This window comes from Heterocephalus glaber, unplaced genomic scaffold (assembly GCF_053883595.1).
Source record: "Heterocephalus glaber isolate CG9 unplaced genomic scaffold, H.glaber_assembly_v1.0 deba00001586, whole genome shotgun sequence".
NCBI lineage: Eukaryota > Metazoa > Chordata > Mammalia > Rodentia > Bathyergidae > Heterocephalus > Heterocephalus glaber.
In genome coordinates, this window is record NW_028258364.1 from 15,065,199 (window position 1) to 15,076,693 (window position 11,495).

The following is an 11,495-nucleotide window of genomic DNA, read 5'->3' on the forward strand; positions in this document are numbered from 1 at the left end:
CAAGACCAGAAGCAGCAGACTTGTTTAGTGCCTGTGATGATCCAGCACAGCCCCTGTGATGTACGGACCTGCTGCTGCCCCTCGGTTGGGGACATCATAACCTGTGCTGGAGCTTTGCTGGCCAGAGCCACTGGCCTGGTGAAAAGGCATGGTGGGGGGACTGAGTCACCTCAGCCGGACTTTGTGACATCACCTGGATACAAGTTATTAGCTCGGCTCCCATCTGGGCTGGTGAGGGCTGTGGGTGGGATTCTGTACTAATTACCCCCTTTGGGCCACATCTCTAGTAACAAAAATATGGAACTCTTCACGAATTTGCGCATTGTCCTTGTACAGGAACCACACTAATGTTGTCTGTATCCTTCAGATTTTAGTATATTTGACTTTCTTTTAAACTCACCTACATTATGTGAAGTAAGAATATACATTATTTGATTCACATATGCCCTTGATAAAATGCATTTTTACTAGAAATGCAGCTTAGTTTGATTTTTTAAAAATAATTACATTTCAAATAGAGTTGGATACAAGATAAATTTAATATGACAAATTCACACACAAATTATTTAAGTTTGACATTCACCTCCATACAGGCTCAACTGGGCTACTCCTATTCTTCTGTGTGTTTTGTTTTGAACAGAGATTGGTTTTTTATTCTTCCAATCTTTTGTAATCAATTCTTCTAATCAAGCAATAAAAGTTAGATTCAATTTGTTCACATTATTCACAATTTTCCCATGACAGAAAATTCAAGGAAAAGGAAAGTAATTTAGATAATATTATGAAACCTACCTGTCTATAGGCACTACGTTGGCGTGCAATTGTGTAAACATGAGAAAGTCATCTCAGTATTTATCGCCATGACAAATGAAGCAAGAGAAATTCTGTGGAAAGCAATGCATAGCATCAGTAGAAAATCAGCACAGTGCTCCAAATGTAGCTGTGACCCATGAAATATGTTGAATGCATGGAGGAGCACTAGAGAGAAGCACAAAAACAGTGGTAGGGAAGGAGATGTTTGGTAAAAATGAATAAACACTGAGCAGTATGCTCCGGATAGCTGGACTGCTGACTGCAGAGATTAATACAGAAGATTAGGTTAGAAATAATTAAATATAAATTTACGATGAGTGAAAGCAGTGTTTGTTGCCAGTTTTTATGAATGCTTGTTTTCTTCCACTTTTTGATATTTTAATGTATTTTATATATATATGATTGAGAGATATTGGCAAATTTAGAAAAATAGGCTTTGTATATTATTTTGACTTTATTGCAATATCCTGTAAATATTAGAATTATTTTACTTTCAATTATCAGAATATCTTGGCCTAGGTACTGTAAAATAGTGATCTGAAAATAACATAGAAAAAAATGCAGAACATACTACATAAAGAAGAAATGGTATTTGTATCCCAGTTTTAAATTCACTTAGAAGATAATTTATCTCTATTTTTTTCCACCATTCAAGAAGTAAAAAATCAAGTGTGAATTTCATACAGAATATTTTCATTAAAATAAATGAGTTCCTGAGAAGATAATTGAGATTACGATGATTTAATATTCACATGCAACAAGATGAAGACAATTAGAAAATTATGTTTAAAGTAATTCAAAATGAAGAAAAACAGTAGATAAGTAGGTAAGTAGGTATATATATTTCACTATGTATTTCCTTTCATATTGTGTCGTGTTTGGATATGTAGTGGTGGCCGTTTTTCAAATTAAATCAGTGGTCAAATCATTTAGATCTCAGCTGTGGAAGCTCCACTTGACTATAAGCAATATGAGGAAGAGGTGATCCATGCACCAGAAGTAGTTTACCTTCAAGTTAATGTACTTTATGCTTCTAGGCTCTTTATTTCTCTGTTGCTTTGTTATCCCTGGGAAACTGCTTAGCAATACTGTTAAATGAGTATATTTCAAATAAATATATTTCAAATAAATATATTTGAAAGAGTAAAAGGTTTAAAATATTGTCCCTTTCCACTATAATTTTTTTTCTGTTATACTTCCTCTCATGTTGGGTGACATTAGAACAGCTGCGCATAGATTGGTTATAGCGAAAACCTTGAGTTGTGGATATATTTAGATAAAAATTATGGTAATTTGAGTGTAAAGCCTGTGCTAACTGTCCTGATTTGAGAATGGCTTCTGGAATTATCCTGTAATCCACTGTGCTGATTCTAAAGTCATGGCAGACATGCATTATGAGAAGGCATTAGGAAGACAAGTGTTCACTTTGTACTAGAAGCAGGTATGAATGTCTGATTGAAAGGTGAAATTCTGGAGCCAGGATGGATCCACTGCTGTAATCCCAGCACTCTGGAAGGCCAAGTCAAGAGGAACACAAGTTTAAGTCTAGCCTAGACAACTTAGCCACTTAGCATGACCCCATCTCAAAATAAAAAAAAAAAAAAATTAAAGCCAGAGGATGTAGCTCAGTGTGAAGGCCCTAGTACCAAAAACAAACGAATAACAATGACAACATATAAATAAAAATATTAAAGAAAGTGTAATCCTGTAAAACAGCATACAAAGAACTCTTCCCAATATCATAATTTGGTTCTGAAAAATATCCCATCAACACTGAAGGGCTCTGAATTGCCATGAAGCATAAATATACATATTTCTATGGAAATCACAATAAATAATATTTATTTAAATTCCTTTATATTTAATAGTACCCAAAATAATAAGTTCATTTTCAGGTAAATTACACAAGATTTATTGTTCTTAACATAGTTGTAGCCACTCACTGTACTTGACATGTTTTATATTGAAAAAGTCCAGCAATTTCAAATAGAACAACACAAAAAAATTCTCACTAACATAGCAAAATGGTCTGAAGATATAAGCATTTCAGTTACAATACTCCATATTTTTCAATAGAGTAATATGTTACATGTAATATAAATTTTATTACACATTTCTGCATCTCTGTATAATATTGTACATGTTTAAAAGTACATTTGAACATTTTGTATAGGCTTTAGATTTTGATTAATTTGTGTAATTTTCAAATTACTGACTACTGACAAATTTGAATAGATGAAGAATGATTTCTCTATTTGGACTAAAAATTGAAATTAAAAAAAAGGAAGTTATAAATATCCAAAAGTCAAAACTTCACTTATATCACAATGAAAATCACTGCTATGTGTTACCATGACCAAAGAATATTCTACAAAAAAAATCTAAAAAAAGAATACTATGAACACTTGGTAAGAAAATAGTTATTATAAACATAATACATTTTTTTCAGACTTTCAGACCATTATTTACTAGTTGTAAACTTTAGGTCAGTTAATTAACTTTTTAAAAATGTTTTCTTCACTATTAAATACATAGAATAATAATTATACTTACTTTGTTAAATGTTTGTAAAAATTAAATGCACTAATATATGCAAGCCTGTAGCCTTATACATATTAAGGATTATATAGGGCGTTTATAGCAAGAAAAGTAACAATTAATATGTGTTGATGGGTAATTGAAGGTTGAATAAAAACACTGAATCTAGCATTACCATTTCATGAACTTGATTCTCATTCAATCTGTCTGATTCTGTTTCTTCTTATCCAAAATGTAGATTAAGAGCTACATCATTTCAGGGGACGGGGATTTAGCTCAGTGGTTTTGCACCTGCCTTGCAAGCTCAAGGTCCCAAGTTCAATCCCCAGTACCAAAAAAAAAAAAAAAAAAAAAAAGAGCTACATCATTATTATATAATCAAAATTTTAAAAGGTTTCTAAAAGCATTTCATGGGATCATCCTAAATGTAGTTCTATACAATAAACATTGCTCTCACCACTTATTAGCAACAAGAAAGATGAGAAACAAATTGAGAAACCAGTTAAAATCCATACCCTGAAAGAGTGCTATGGCTGTCCAAGGTCTTAGAGATGGATTGTGGAGAGTGCAACAGAGAGAATAGCAAAGACACAGAATCATCTACACAAATGAGTCTGATACTGGAGGAGAAGGAGCCATCTGATTTAGGATTAAGATGAATAAAACACCATGATCTAATAAATAAATAAATTTCTCATTTGTAGCACAGGAAATAAGGCTCTGAAAATCAATGACTATGGCACCTGTAGACCAGGTATCCAAAAAGAGGAGACAATGACAGAGTATCAGTGTGCTGCATATTCCATTATTGTTTGCTCCCTACCCATTCCCCATTGCCTTTGTTTCTGATAGTATTGGCCTGCATCAGTAGACTACATCCTGCATAGGTTAGTATCATCCTATCAGAGGGAGCATTTAAACTTCTAAGAAAAGATGAGGGAAGGATGGAGGTTAGGGATTTTATTATCCTACTCACTCCCAAACAGGCAAAAGGTATTTTTGTTTTAAAGTTGTAGTTTCTGTAACAACGCTCCTTCTCCCTTCAGGCATAGAAATTTTCTGGCTAACTCTGAGCTGCCTCAGCTACTTATATAAATTCTAGACACTACTCATAATGTCAACATTTTGTTTATTGTCTCTTTGAATATTCCATATTTTTTCCTATCTAATTGTCAGTGATTCTGTAATTCATACCAGAATTAAATTTGGATGCATACTCTAACAGAAAGATTAATGGGGATACTTCCATATTAAAGGAGGATTGGAAAAATAAATAAATAAAATAAAATAAAGGAGGATTGGGTCATCAAAGAAGAGCATCAAGACAGTTGGAGGACCCAGATCTGACTGAAAATCCCCAATTACATTTAAAAACTCTGTGGCTGTTAATTGTGATAAGTTAATTAAACTGGAGTAAGAAATGTCCAGCAGATTAGCAATGCACAGTGCTGTGTCCATGAAGTCTTTTCAGAGATGATTGGCAGGTGGGGCAGCAAACTAGGGAAAGATCCACCCCAGTTGTACCTGGCATCAATAAATAGACTGGTAGCCTGATTAGAATAAAGAAGGGAAATAAAAAAGAAGAAAGTTGGAACCCGTTTTGAAAAGCTCCAGTTGGTTTAAGTGGATGTATCTTTTGCTGTCATTGCCTTTGAACATCCGTCTCCTGTTTCTTCATCCTTCCAATGTAAACTCACACCAGGGACTCTCCAATGGGCTTGTAGGCCATCAACCTTAGACGGCTGCTGCATTCTGATCCTTCTTCCAGATTCCATTTTCATGATCTCGGTAGACACCAGATTCTCTGGCTCTCCAGTGTACAGACTGTCACTGTGTACTCTCTTGCTTCTGATTTAGTAAGCCTACCTCACAAATGCATATATAGTAAGCCTACTTCATAAATTCATATATATATATGGATTATACTACATATACTATACTATATATATAGTATATACTATAAAATAAATCCTGCTTCCAAATGAGGTTTGTATCTTCCTATTACAGTCTAACATCTTTGACTGAAAAGGTTGCTTTACAAAAGAAGAGCAGTTCATTTTACTGCCTACTCAACTTGTTTCATACAGAATAAGTTGTCTATGTATGGAATGATTTGTAAAATCTCACCAAATTTTGTTGATAACAGACTGAGCTTCATATAGAAGAAAGGATTAAAAAAGAGAGTAAGGACTACCATAATCATATGGGATTTAACGCAATGGCTAAAAAGTGAGAAAAATTAATATTCTGTAAGCTTATTATTTAATGTTGGATGCACTAATGAATATCCAATTCATAAACTAGTAGCAAATATGAAACAAATTAGCATATATATTAAAATATTTTTAAACAATTGAATAGGTATTTTGAGAAAGTATTTGAACTTCTCCCCACCTTCTATTTATCTCTCTTCTATTTTGCTCTTTATTTGTATATATAATATATATGTAGAAGTTTGTTTGTATATATATATATACATATCTTATATGAGAAATTATATAAAGATTTCTATATATTGTTTCACATGTAAGAGAAACCATGCAATATTTAAGCTTGTATATCTGACTTATTTCACTTAATGTTATGCTCTCAAATTACATCCATTCAGCTAAAAGTGCCTCAAATCTATCTCTCTTCATTGAAAAAAAAAGTTTTGTATTATTATCTGTTTCTTCTTTGTAAAAATCTTTGCGGTCCTGTATTATACTCTTCGTAAATAATTTGAAGATAATGATACAAAGTGTATTAACTATTGGTATTCTCTTATTATTTTGTTGTGAAATTTGTTTTATTTTTTCATAAAATAAAAAAATTAAAGGATCCAATTTCTACTCAGTACTCTGCACAATACTCCACATGAAGTCTAGAATAAATTTTCTTCACCATGAAAAAAATGTGGAAGAAACTAAGACATTTATTGTGGGAGAGGAAGAAAATTTCAGGAAATACCCTCCCTTTAGATAAGTGAGAATTTGGGGAAATTTTATAATTGAATTGGGCTCCCTGCTTTCAGTCGAAATATAGAGCATTTTAGGCAGCAGAAGTTAGTTGCTAGCATTTAATCAAGGTAGTTATTCTCAAGTACCAATTGTATCTATTCAGTTATGAATTCTGGGCCTGAGAAAAGAGCCACAGGATAGATTCAGGGACCCAACAAAACCAGGAACCACTCTGAGTCAGAACTTGGACGAGTCTCCATTAATCATCTGACTTCCATAGAGCCCTTTGTGGCTGGTGGGCCATAATGATGTTCTAGATCTCCTAGAATCAGCATCAGAATTAGTGTCCAATAGTTACCACCCAAAAGATCTGGTTACTTCCTTCTTGCTGAACTACAATTAAACTGATAAAAGGCTTTCTCTATGGGGGAGACTGGAAGAAACATTAATAGCATAATTTTTGTCAGGTACAAAGATCTTTTCTCAAGGAGACCTAGCCTCCCCTTCGCACAAAGGATTTTGTGTCTACAAACTGGCTCATGCATTGGAATTGGTTGAAGGACTATGTTTTTCTCTTCTTACAACTTGAGGTAGAGCAATGATGGCATTCTTCAAGGATGCTGGTCCACTTCTTATAAATCTGCTTCTTAAGGTGTAAGTGAATTCTACCAGTGTGAAGGAGTACGTTATTTTTAGAAAATTCAGTCCCACATTCCCATGTAACTCCCTGAGCCTGCAAAAGCAATTAGAAACAGCAAATCAAGGAGTACTAAGCACAGCCAGGTTATTCATAGTAGGCCAACCTTTGACCAATATTTCAGCCAACTGAACTGACCAAATAATTATTAGCATCTTTCTAAAATCTATGAGCTGAGACATTAAATCTGGAATCTTGGCTTAATAATACCATATCAAGAAATTTAGCCTGATTCAGACTTCTGTTTCTTTCGTCATTAACCACATACATTAAATATAGTCACACACTTGTTCCCCAGATCTCTGCTTATAAGAGTTAGAAAATACAACTAGTTCATTGGGACTGCAGTGTACCTGCTCAAGAATTAATCTGTAATCATTGCTTTTAGGTGCAATGACTGGTTAGATTTGAGACTGGTTATAGGCCTACAGACAAAAGCATTTGCTAAGTGTGGATCCCAAGGAGCATCAGCATTGTCCACCTTAGAAACTGCATCAAGGAAGGACATTATTGCTTTTAGTAAGGTACACAGGATTTGTTTTCTCTTGCAGACGTGGAGAAGCCAACCCTGAGTATGACCAGTCCTCTTGTACTGGGAAAATCAACTCATCAAAATTAAGAGCTCAATGTTCCCAGGCTCACAGTCTCTTCCCAAATATCTCCATACCAATGTACAGGACCTTGTCCTTTACTTACCACTGTCCTCATTTTAACTTCAGATATGCTTCAAGGCTGAGAGTTAAACTTGCAATAAAATTCAAGCATAAAATGATGGCGTACATCTAGTTTTTGGTTACTTTAGCAGGCCTACATTTACAGGACGGAAGAAGGACAAAAAAGCCTATATGCAGATATATATCTGTAAGATATATCTGCAGATATATCTGCAAGGGGATTTATTAGGTAGCCTGATAAGCTCAGAGGTGAGACCGTTCACCATGGCTCCTTGAACACTGGTGAGACAGAGGATCCAGTTGTTGCTCAGCTCCAAATCCAGAAGCCATAGAAAAGAGGGATAAGAATACAACACCAGTCCTAGAACAAAGGCCTGGACCTGGAGAACCACTGGTATGAATCTGCATTGGAAGGCTGCAGAAACTGGTGACCAATGTCCATAAAACATGATAGTAGCCAAAAATATACCTATTTTTAAGCAGAATGGAGCTTTTCAAATACAGGCCAACTTTCAGGTATCCCCATACTGATTTCCACAATGGTTGCAACTTTCTCTGCCTCCCCCTTTCATTCCATCTGAGCTGTAAGCCTGTTGATGGTGCCACCCACAATCAAGATGGGTCATCCCCACTTAGTTTTCCTAGCTTATATGATAATCATGTCTGGAAACACCTCCACAGACAACCCAGAAGTACGCTTTACTAATCATGGAAGAGTCTGTTAATCCAGTGAAGTTGACAATTATAATTAATGGTCACATACAGCCTAATGGAATAAATGGTGGGTGAAAACATAAGCAGGCCACAGGGAGAGATCAGTAATCAGAGTGTTGATCAGGAGATAAATGTAGAGGAGGTTAATTGATTCCTGGATCCTTTGGATTTGAGCAGATGGGGAGCCTATGAAGGTGCTATTTGCAATATTTAATTAGACAAATTATTGGTCTAGAGGGAATAATCCTAAGTCAAATCAATATGCATGTGCACACATATAAACATATATGCCAAAAATCTGAATAGAAGAATACTTCTTCTGCTTTAAGAAAAAATGTCTACTTCTCACAAAATGCCAGTGTTGTACTGCATGAATAAAAGGATTATCTCCATTAGAATTAGGTCATGACAAAAATATCCTATATCACCAAATTAAATGATATTTTCTAGACATTTCCAGACAATATGTTTATAACAGAAAGAAACTGGAAGTAAAAGACATTAATCAGGGAAGAATATTTTCAGTATTTTTTGTTTTGTAAATAATATGATAATATACATAGAAAACTGAAGGGTTTGTACATATATACTAAAATAAACTTTAACTTTGTCTATACAAAATAAGTAGCTTTCTTATAATAATATTACTGATATTAAATGTAATACAAATGTTATAAATGAAAGAATAAATTTCAATGACTATCAATACATGAAGATATTCTTAAGGGATGTGAACATATACTTCAATAAAGGGACAGGCATATATTAGTATTTAAAGATTTAAAATATTCATGTTTTTCTTTTTCTTCAAGTAATTCATGCATTTAAGACAAAGTAATATAAAAATACTAACAGGAGTTTTCATTGATAGAAAATACATGAGCTAATTCTAGGCTCATATGAGAAGGCAACTAAACAATAGTGATGGAGAAAGTTTTTAGAGAAGAAAAATAATGGGAATACTCTGATATTATTTTGATACTAAAAATAAATAATACAAAATTACAGTAACTACTAGTGTGGTAATGATATACTAAAAGATACATAAAATAAAAGATCAAAAAATAAAGAATATATATTTAAGAATTAAACATGTAAGAAATATGGTATCTTAACCTATTTTAGGTAATATTTTATTCAAGAAAAGATGTTGGATTGCCACATGGAGAAAGCATAACTTTGAACTATTATTTCAAATGAAAAGATATACAATGAAAGATTTTAGTAAAAACAACAAAGGATTAAAACTGGGTTAAGAACTGGGAAACTTTTTCATGGAACATATAGTAGTATAAAATAAAGTCAATATGAAAATAAAGTATTAAATACTATAAAAATATGATAGATACACTTAGTTATATAGGATAAAAACACATAAAAATTCCTAAAGTAAAAGAAAACTAACATCCAGAAAAAACTATTTTTAGAACTATGAAAGATAATTGTAGTCCCACATTGCTTAGTATCAAGAATAGGTCTTGAGAAATTCACTTAGATTGTTTTGTCACCCTGTGATCAACACAGCATTACTTATATAAATCCATGTAAGCCTATGTACCTACAGGCTCTATGAATTGAATCCTTTTATATATAGTCTGTTGTTAGCTGAAAGATCATTATGTGGTGCATGACTGCACTTAATGTATCTTCCTACTATTGAATAAGAAAAATACAAGTGTATTTTTACACAATTTATGTGTAAATGTGCAAGCGTCTTAAGTGTAGTAGGAATGTAATTTTTAAAATTACACAATGTAGAAAGCAGACATAAATAATATTTGCAATGAGAAGTTTGTTGATCGGCAGAAACTCAAATCTACTAACAAATGTTTGGCAAAATTATTAGGTAAACACTGTTTTTCAAAAATTGAAAGTGAACATATTCTCTCTCCCTCTCCCAACACAGTAGCCTCAGCAAATAAAGGACAAGAAGGAGGAGACTCTCTCCCCAGCAGACTTTCTGGCTGTGGATGGAATCACTGGTGGGGGATGATTACTCCTGGATGATTACAGGCATGATGACAGAGGTTGCCTCCAAAATCCAAACTGAACCCACAGCTTTGGAGTACTCCTAAGGAAGATGATTCTCTGCTAGCATCTCCTAGTCCAGCAGCTTTTATCTTTGGAGGAGCAAAGCCTTTTGACAGGGCTGCCAGAGAAAGAGAAGCTGAGGAATGGCTACAGAAGGAGCAGGAGAAATTGTAGCACCAACTGGATGAGTTAAAACTAGAATGACAGCCTCGGGAAAGACACTAAAGCTGGCCAAGTGAAGAAACTCAGGAATGGGAAAGGTCAAGGGCAGGAAGTGAATCATCACAAACTGGGGCCCTAGCTCCATCTGGCAGAAATGCCCAAAGGACAGAGAGTGGAAAATCTGTAGAAAATAAAACATCCAGTAAGGAGGAAGACTGTCACTCTCCAACTTCTAGGCCTCTCAAACCTGATCAGCCTCTAACGGTAATACCAGCCCCTCCACCAAAGGAGAACACCAGGGTGAAGTGAAGTTCTAACCCTCCTGCTCTATCTCAGAGCTCAGACACAGAGCAGCAATCTCCTACAAGAGATGGAGGGCAAGTAACTCTACCTCAGCCTCTGAGGAAGGGTAGGCAAGGAAAGATGAAGATGGATGGGATGAGGGCCCAAAAAGGCCACTCTGGGAACTCCACCTATGGTCCAGGAGATGGAGAAAACAAAGACCCCTGGAAGGAGTCAGATGGGAAAGATGGCAAAAAGGATCAAGACATCAGATGTGCAGCTGTAAATAAAAAAAGAAAGAAAGAAAATCCAGCTTCTGAGTTCAGTTTTTCAAGCAAGTGTGCTACTCTCTCCGTGGATGGTGAAGATGAAAACAAGGGAGAACACTACTCTGAGTAGACTTCTACATCCTGTGCTGTCTCCTAGTCTTTCTTCACCCTAGAATATTCCAGAACAAATCAAACCTCTATCCAGATAAGGCAAAATAAAACTCACCATCTCCTGGAGACCTTTTTATTGTGTTTTTGAAAAAAAAAAAAAAAAGAACAGTGTAATTCTTCTACATGTTACTGCAACGTGTAAAGTATAGAAGTAACTGGGGAGTTCCCAACATAGCTAAAGAGGCAGAGACTACAGCTTTTTAAT

General features: G+C 34.6%; 1 non-coding gene and 1 pseudogene across 1 annotated transcript; one reads left to right on the forward strand and one right to left on the reverse strand.

Moving 5' to 3' along the window:
* Window positions 1-291: 291 nt before the first annotated feature.
* On the reverse strand, window positions 292-394 carry LOC147823420 (U6 spliceosomal RNA). Its single transcript, XR_015443944.1, has one exon. It is a non-coding gene; the product is annotated as a U6 spliceosomal RNA (small nuclear RNA).
* Window positions 395-10,371: 9,977 nt separating this feature from the next.
* LOC110343958 (eukaryotic translation initiation factor 4B pseudogene) lies at window positions 10,372-11,249 on the forward strand (annotated as a pseudogene).
* Window positions 11,250-11,495: the final 246 nt, after the last annotated feature.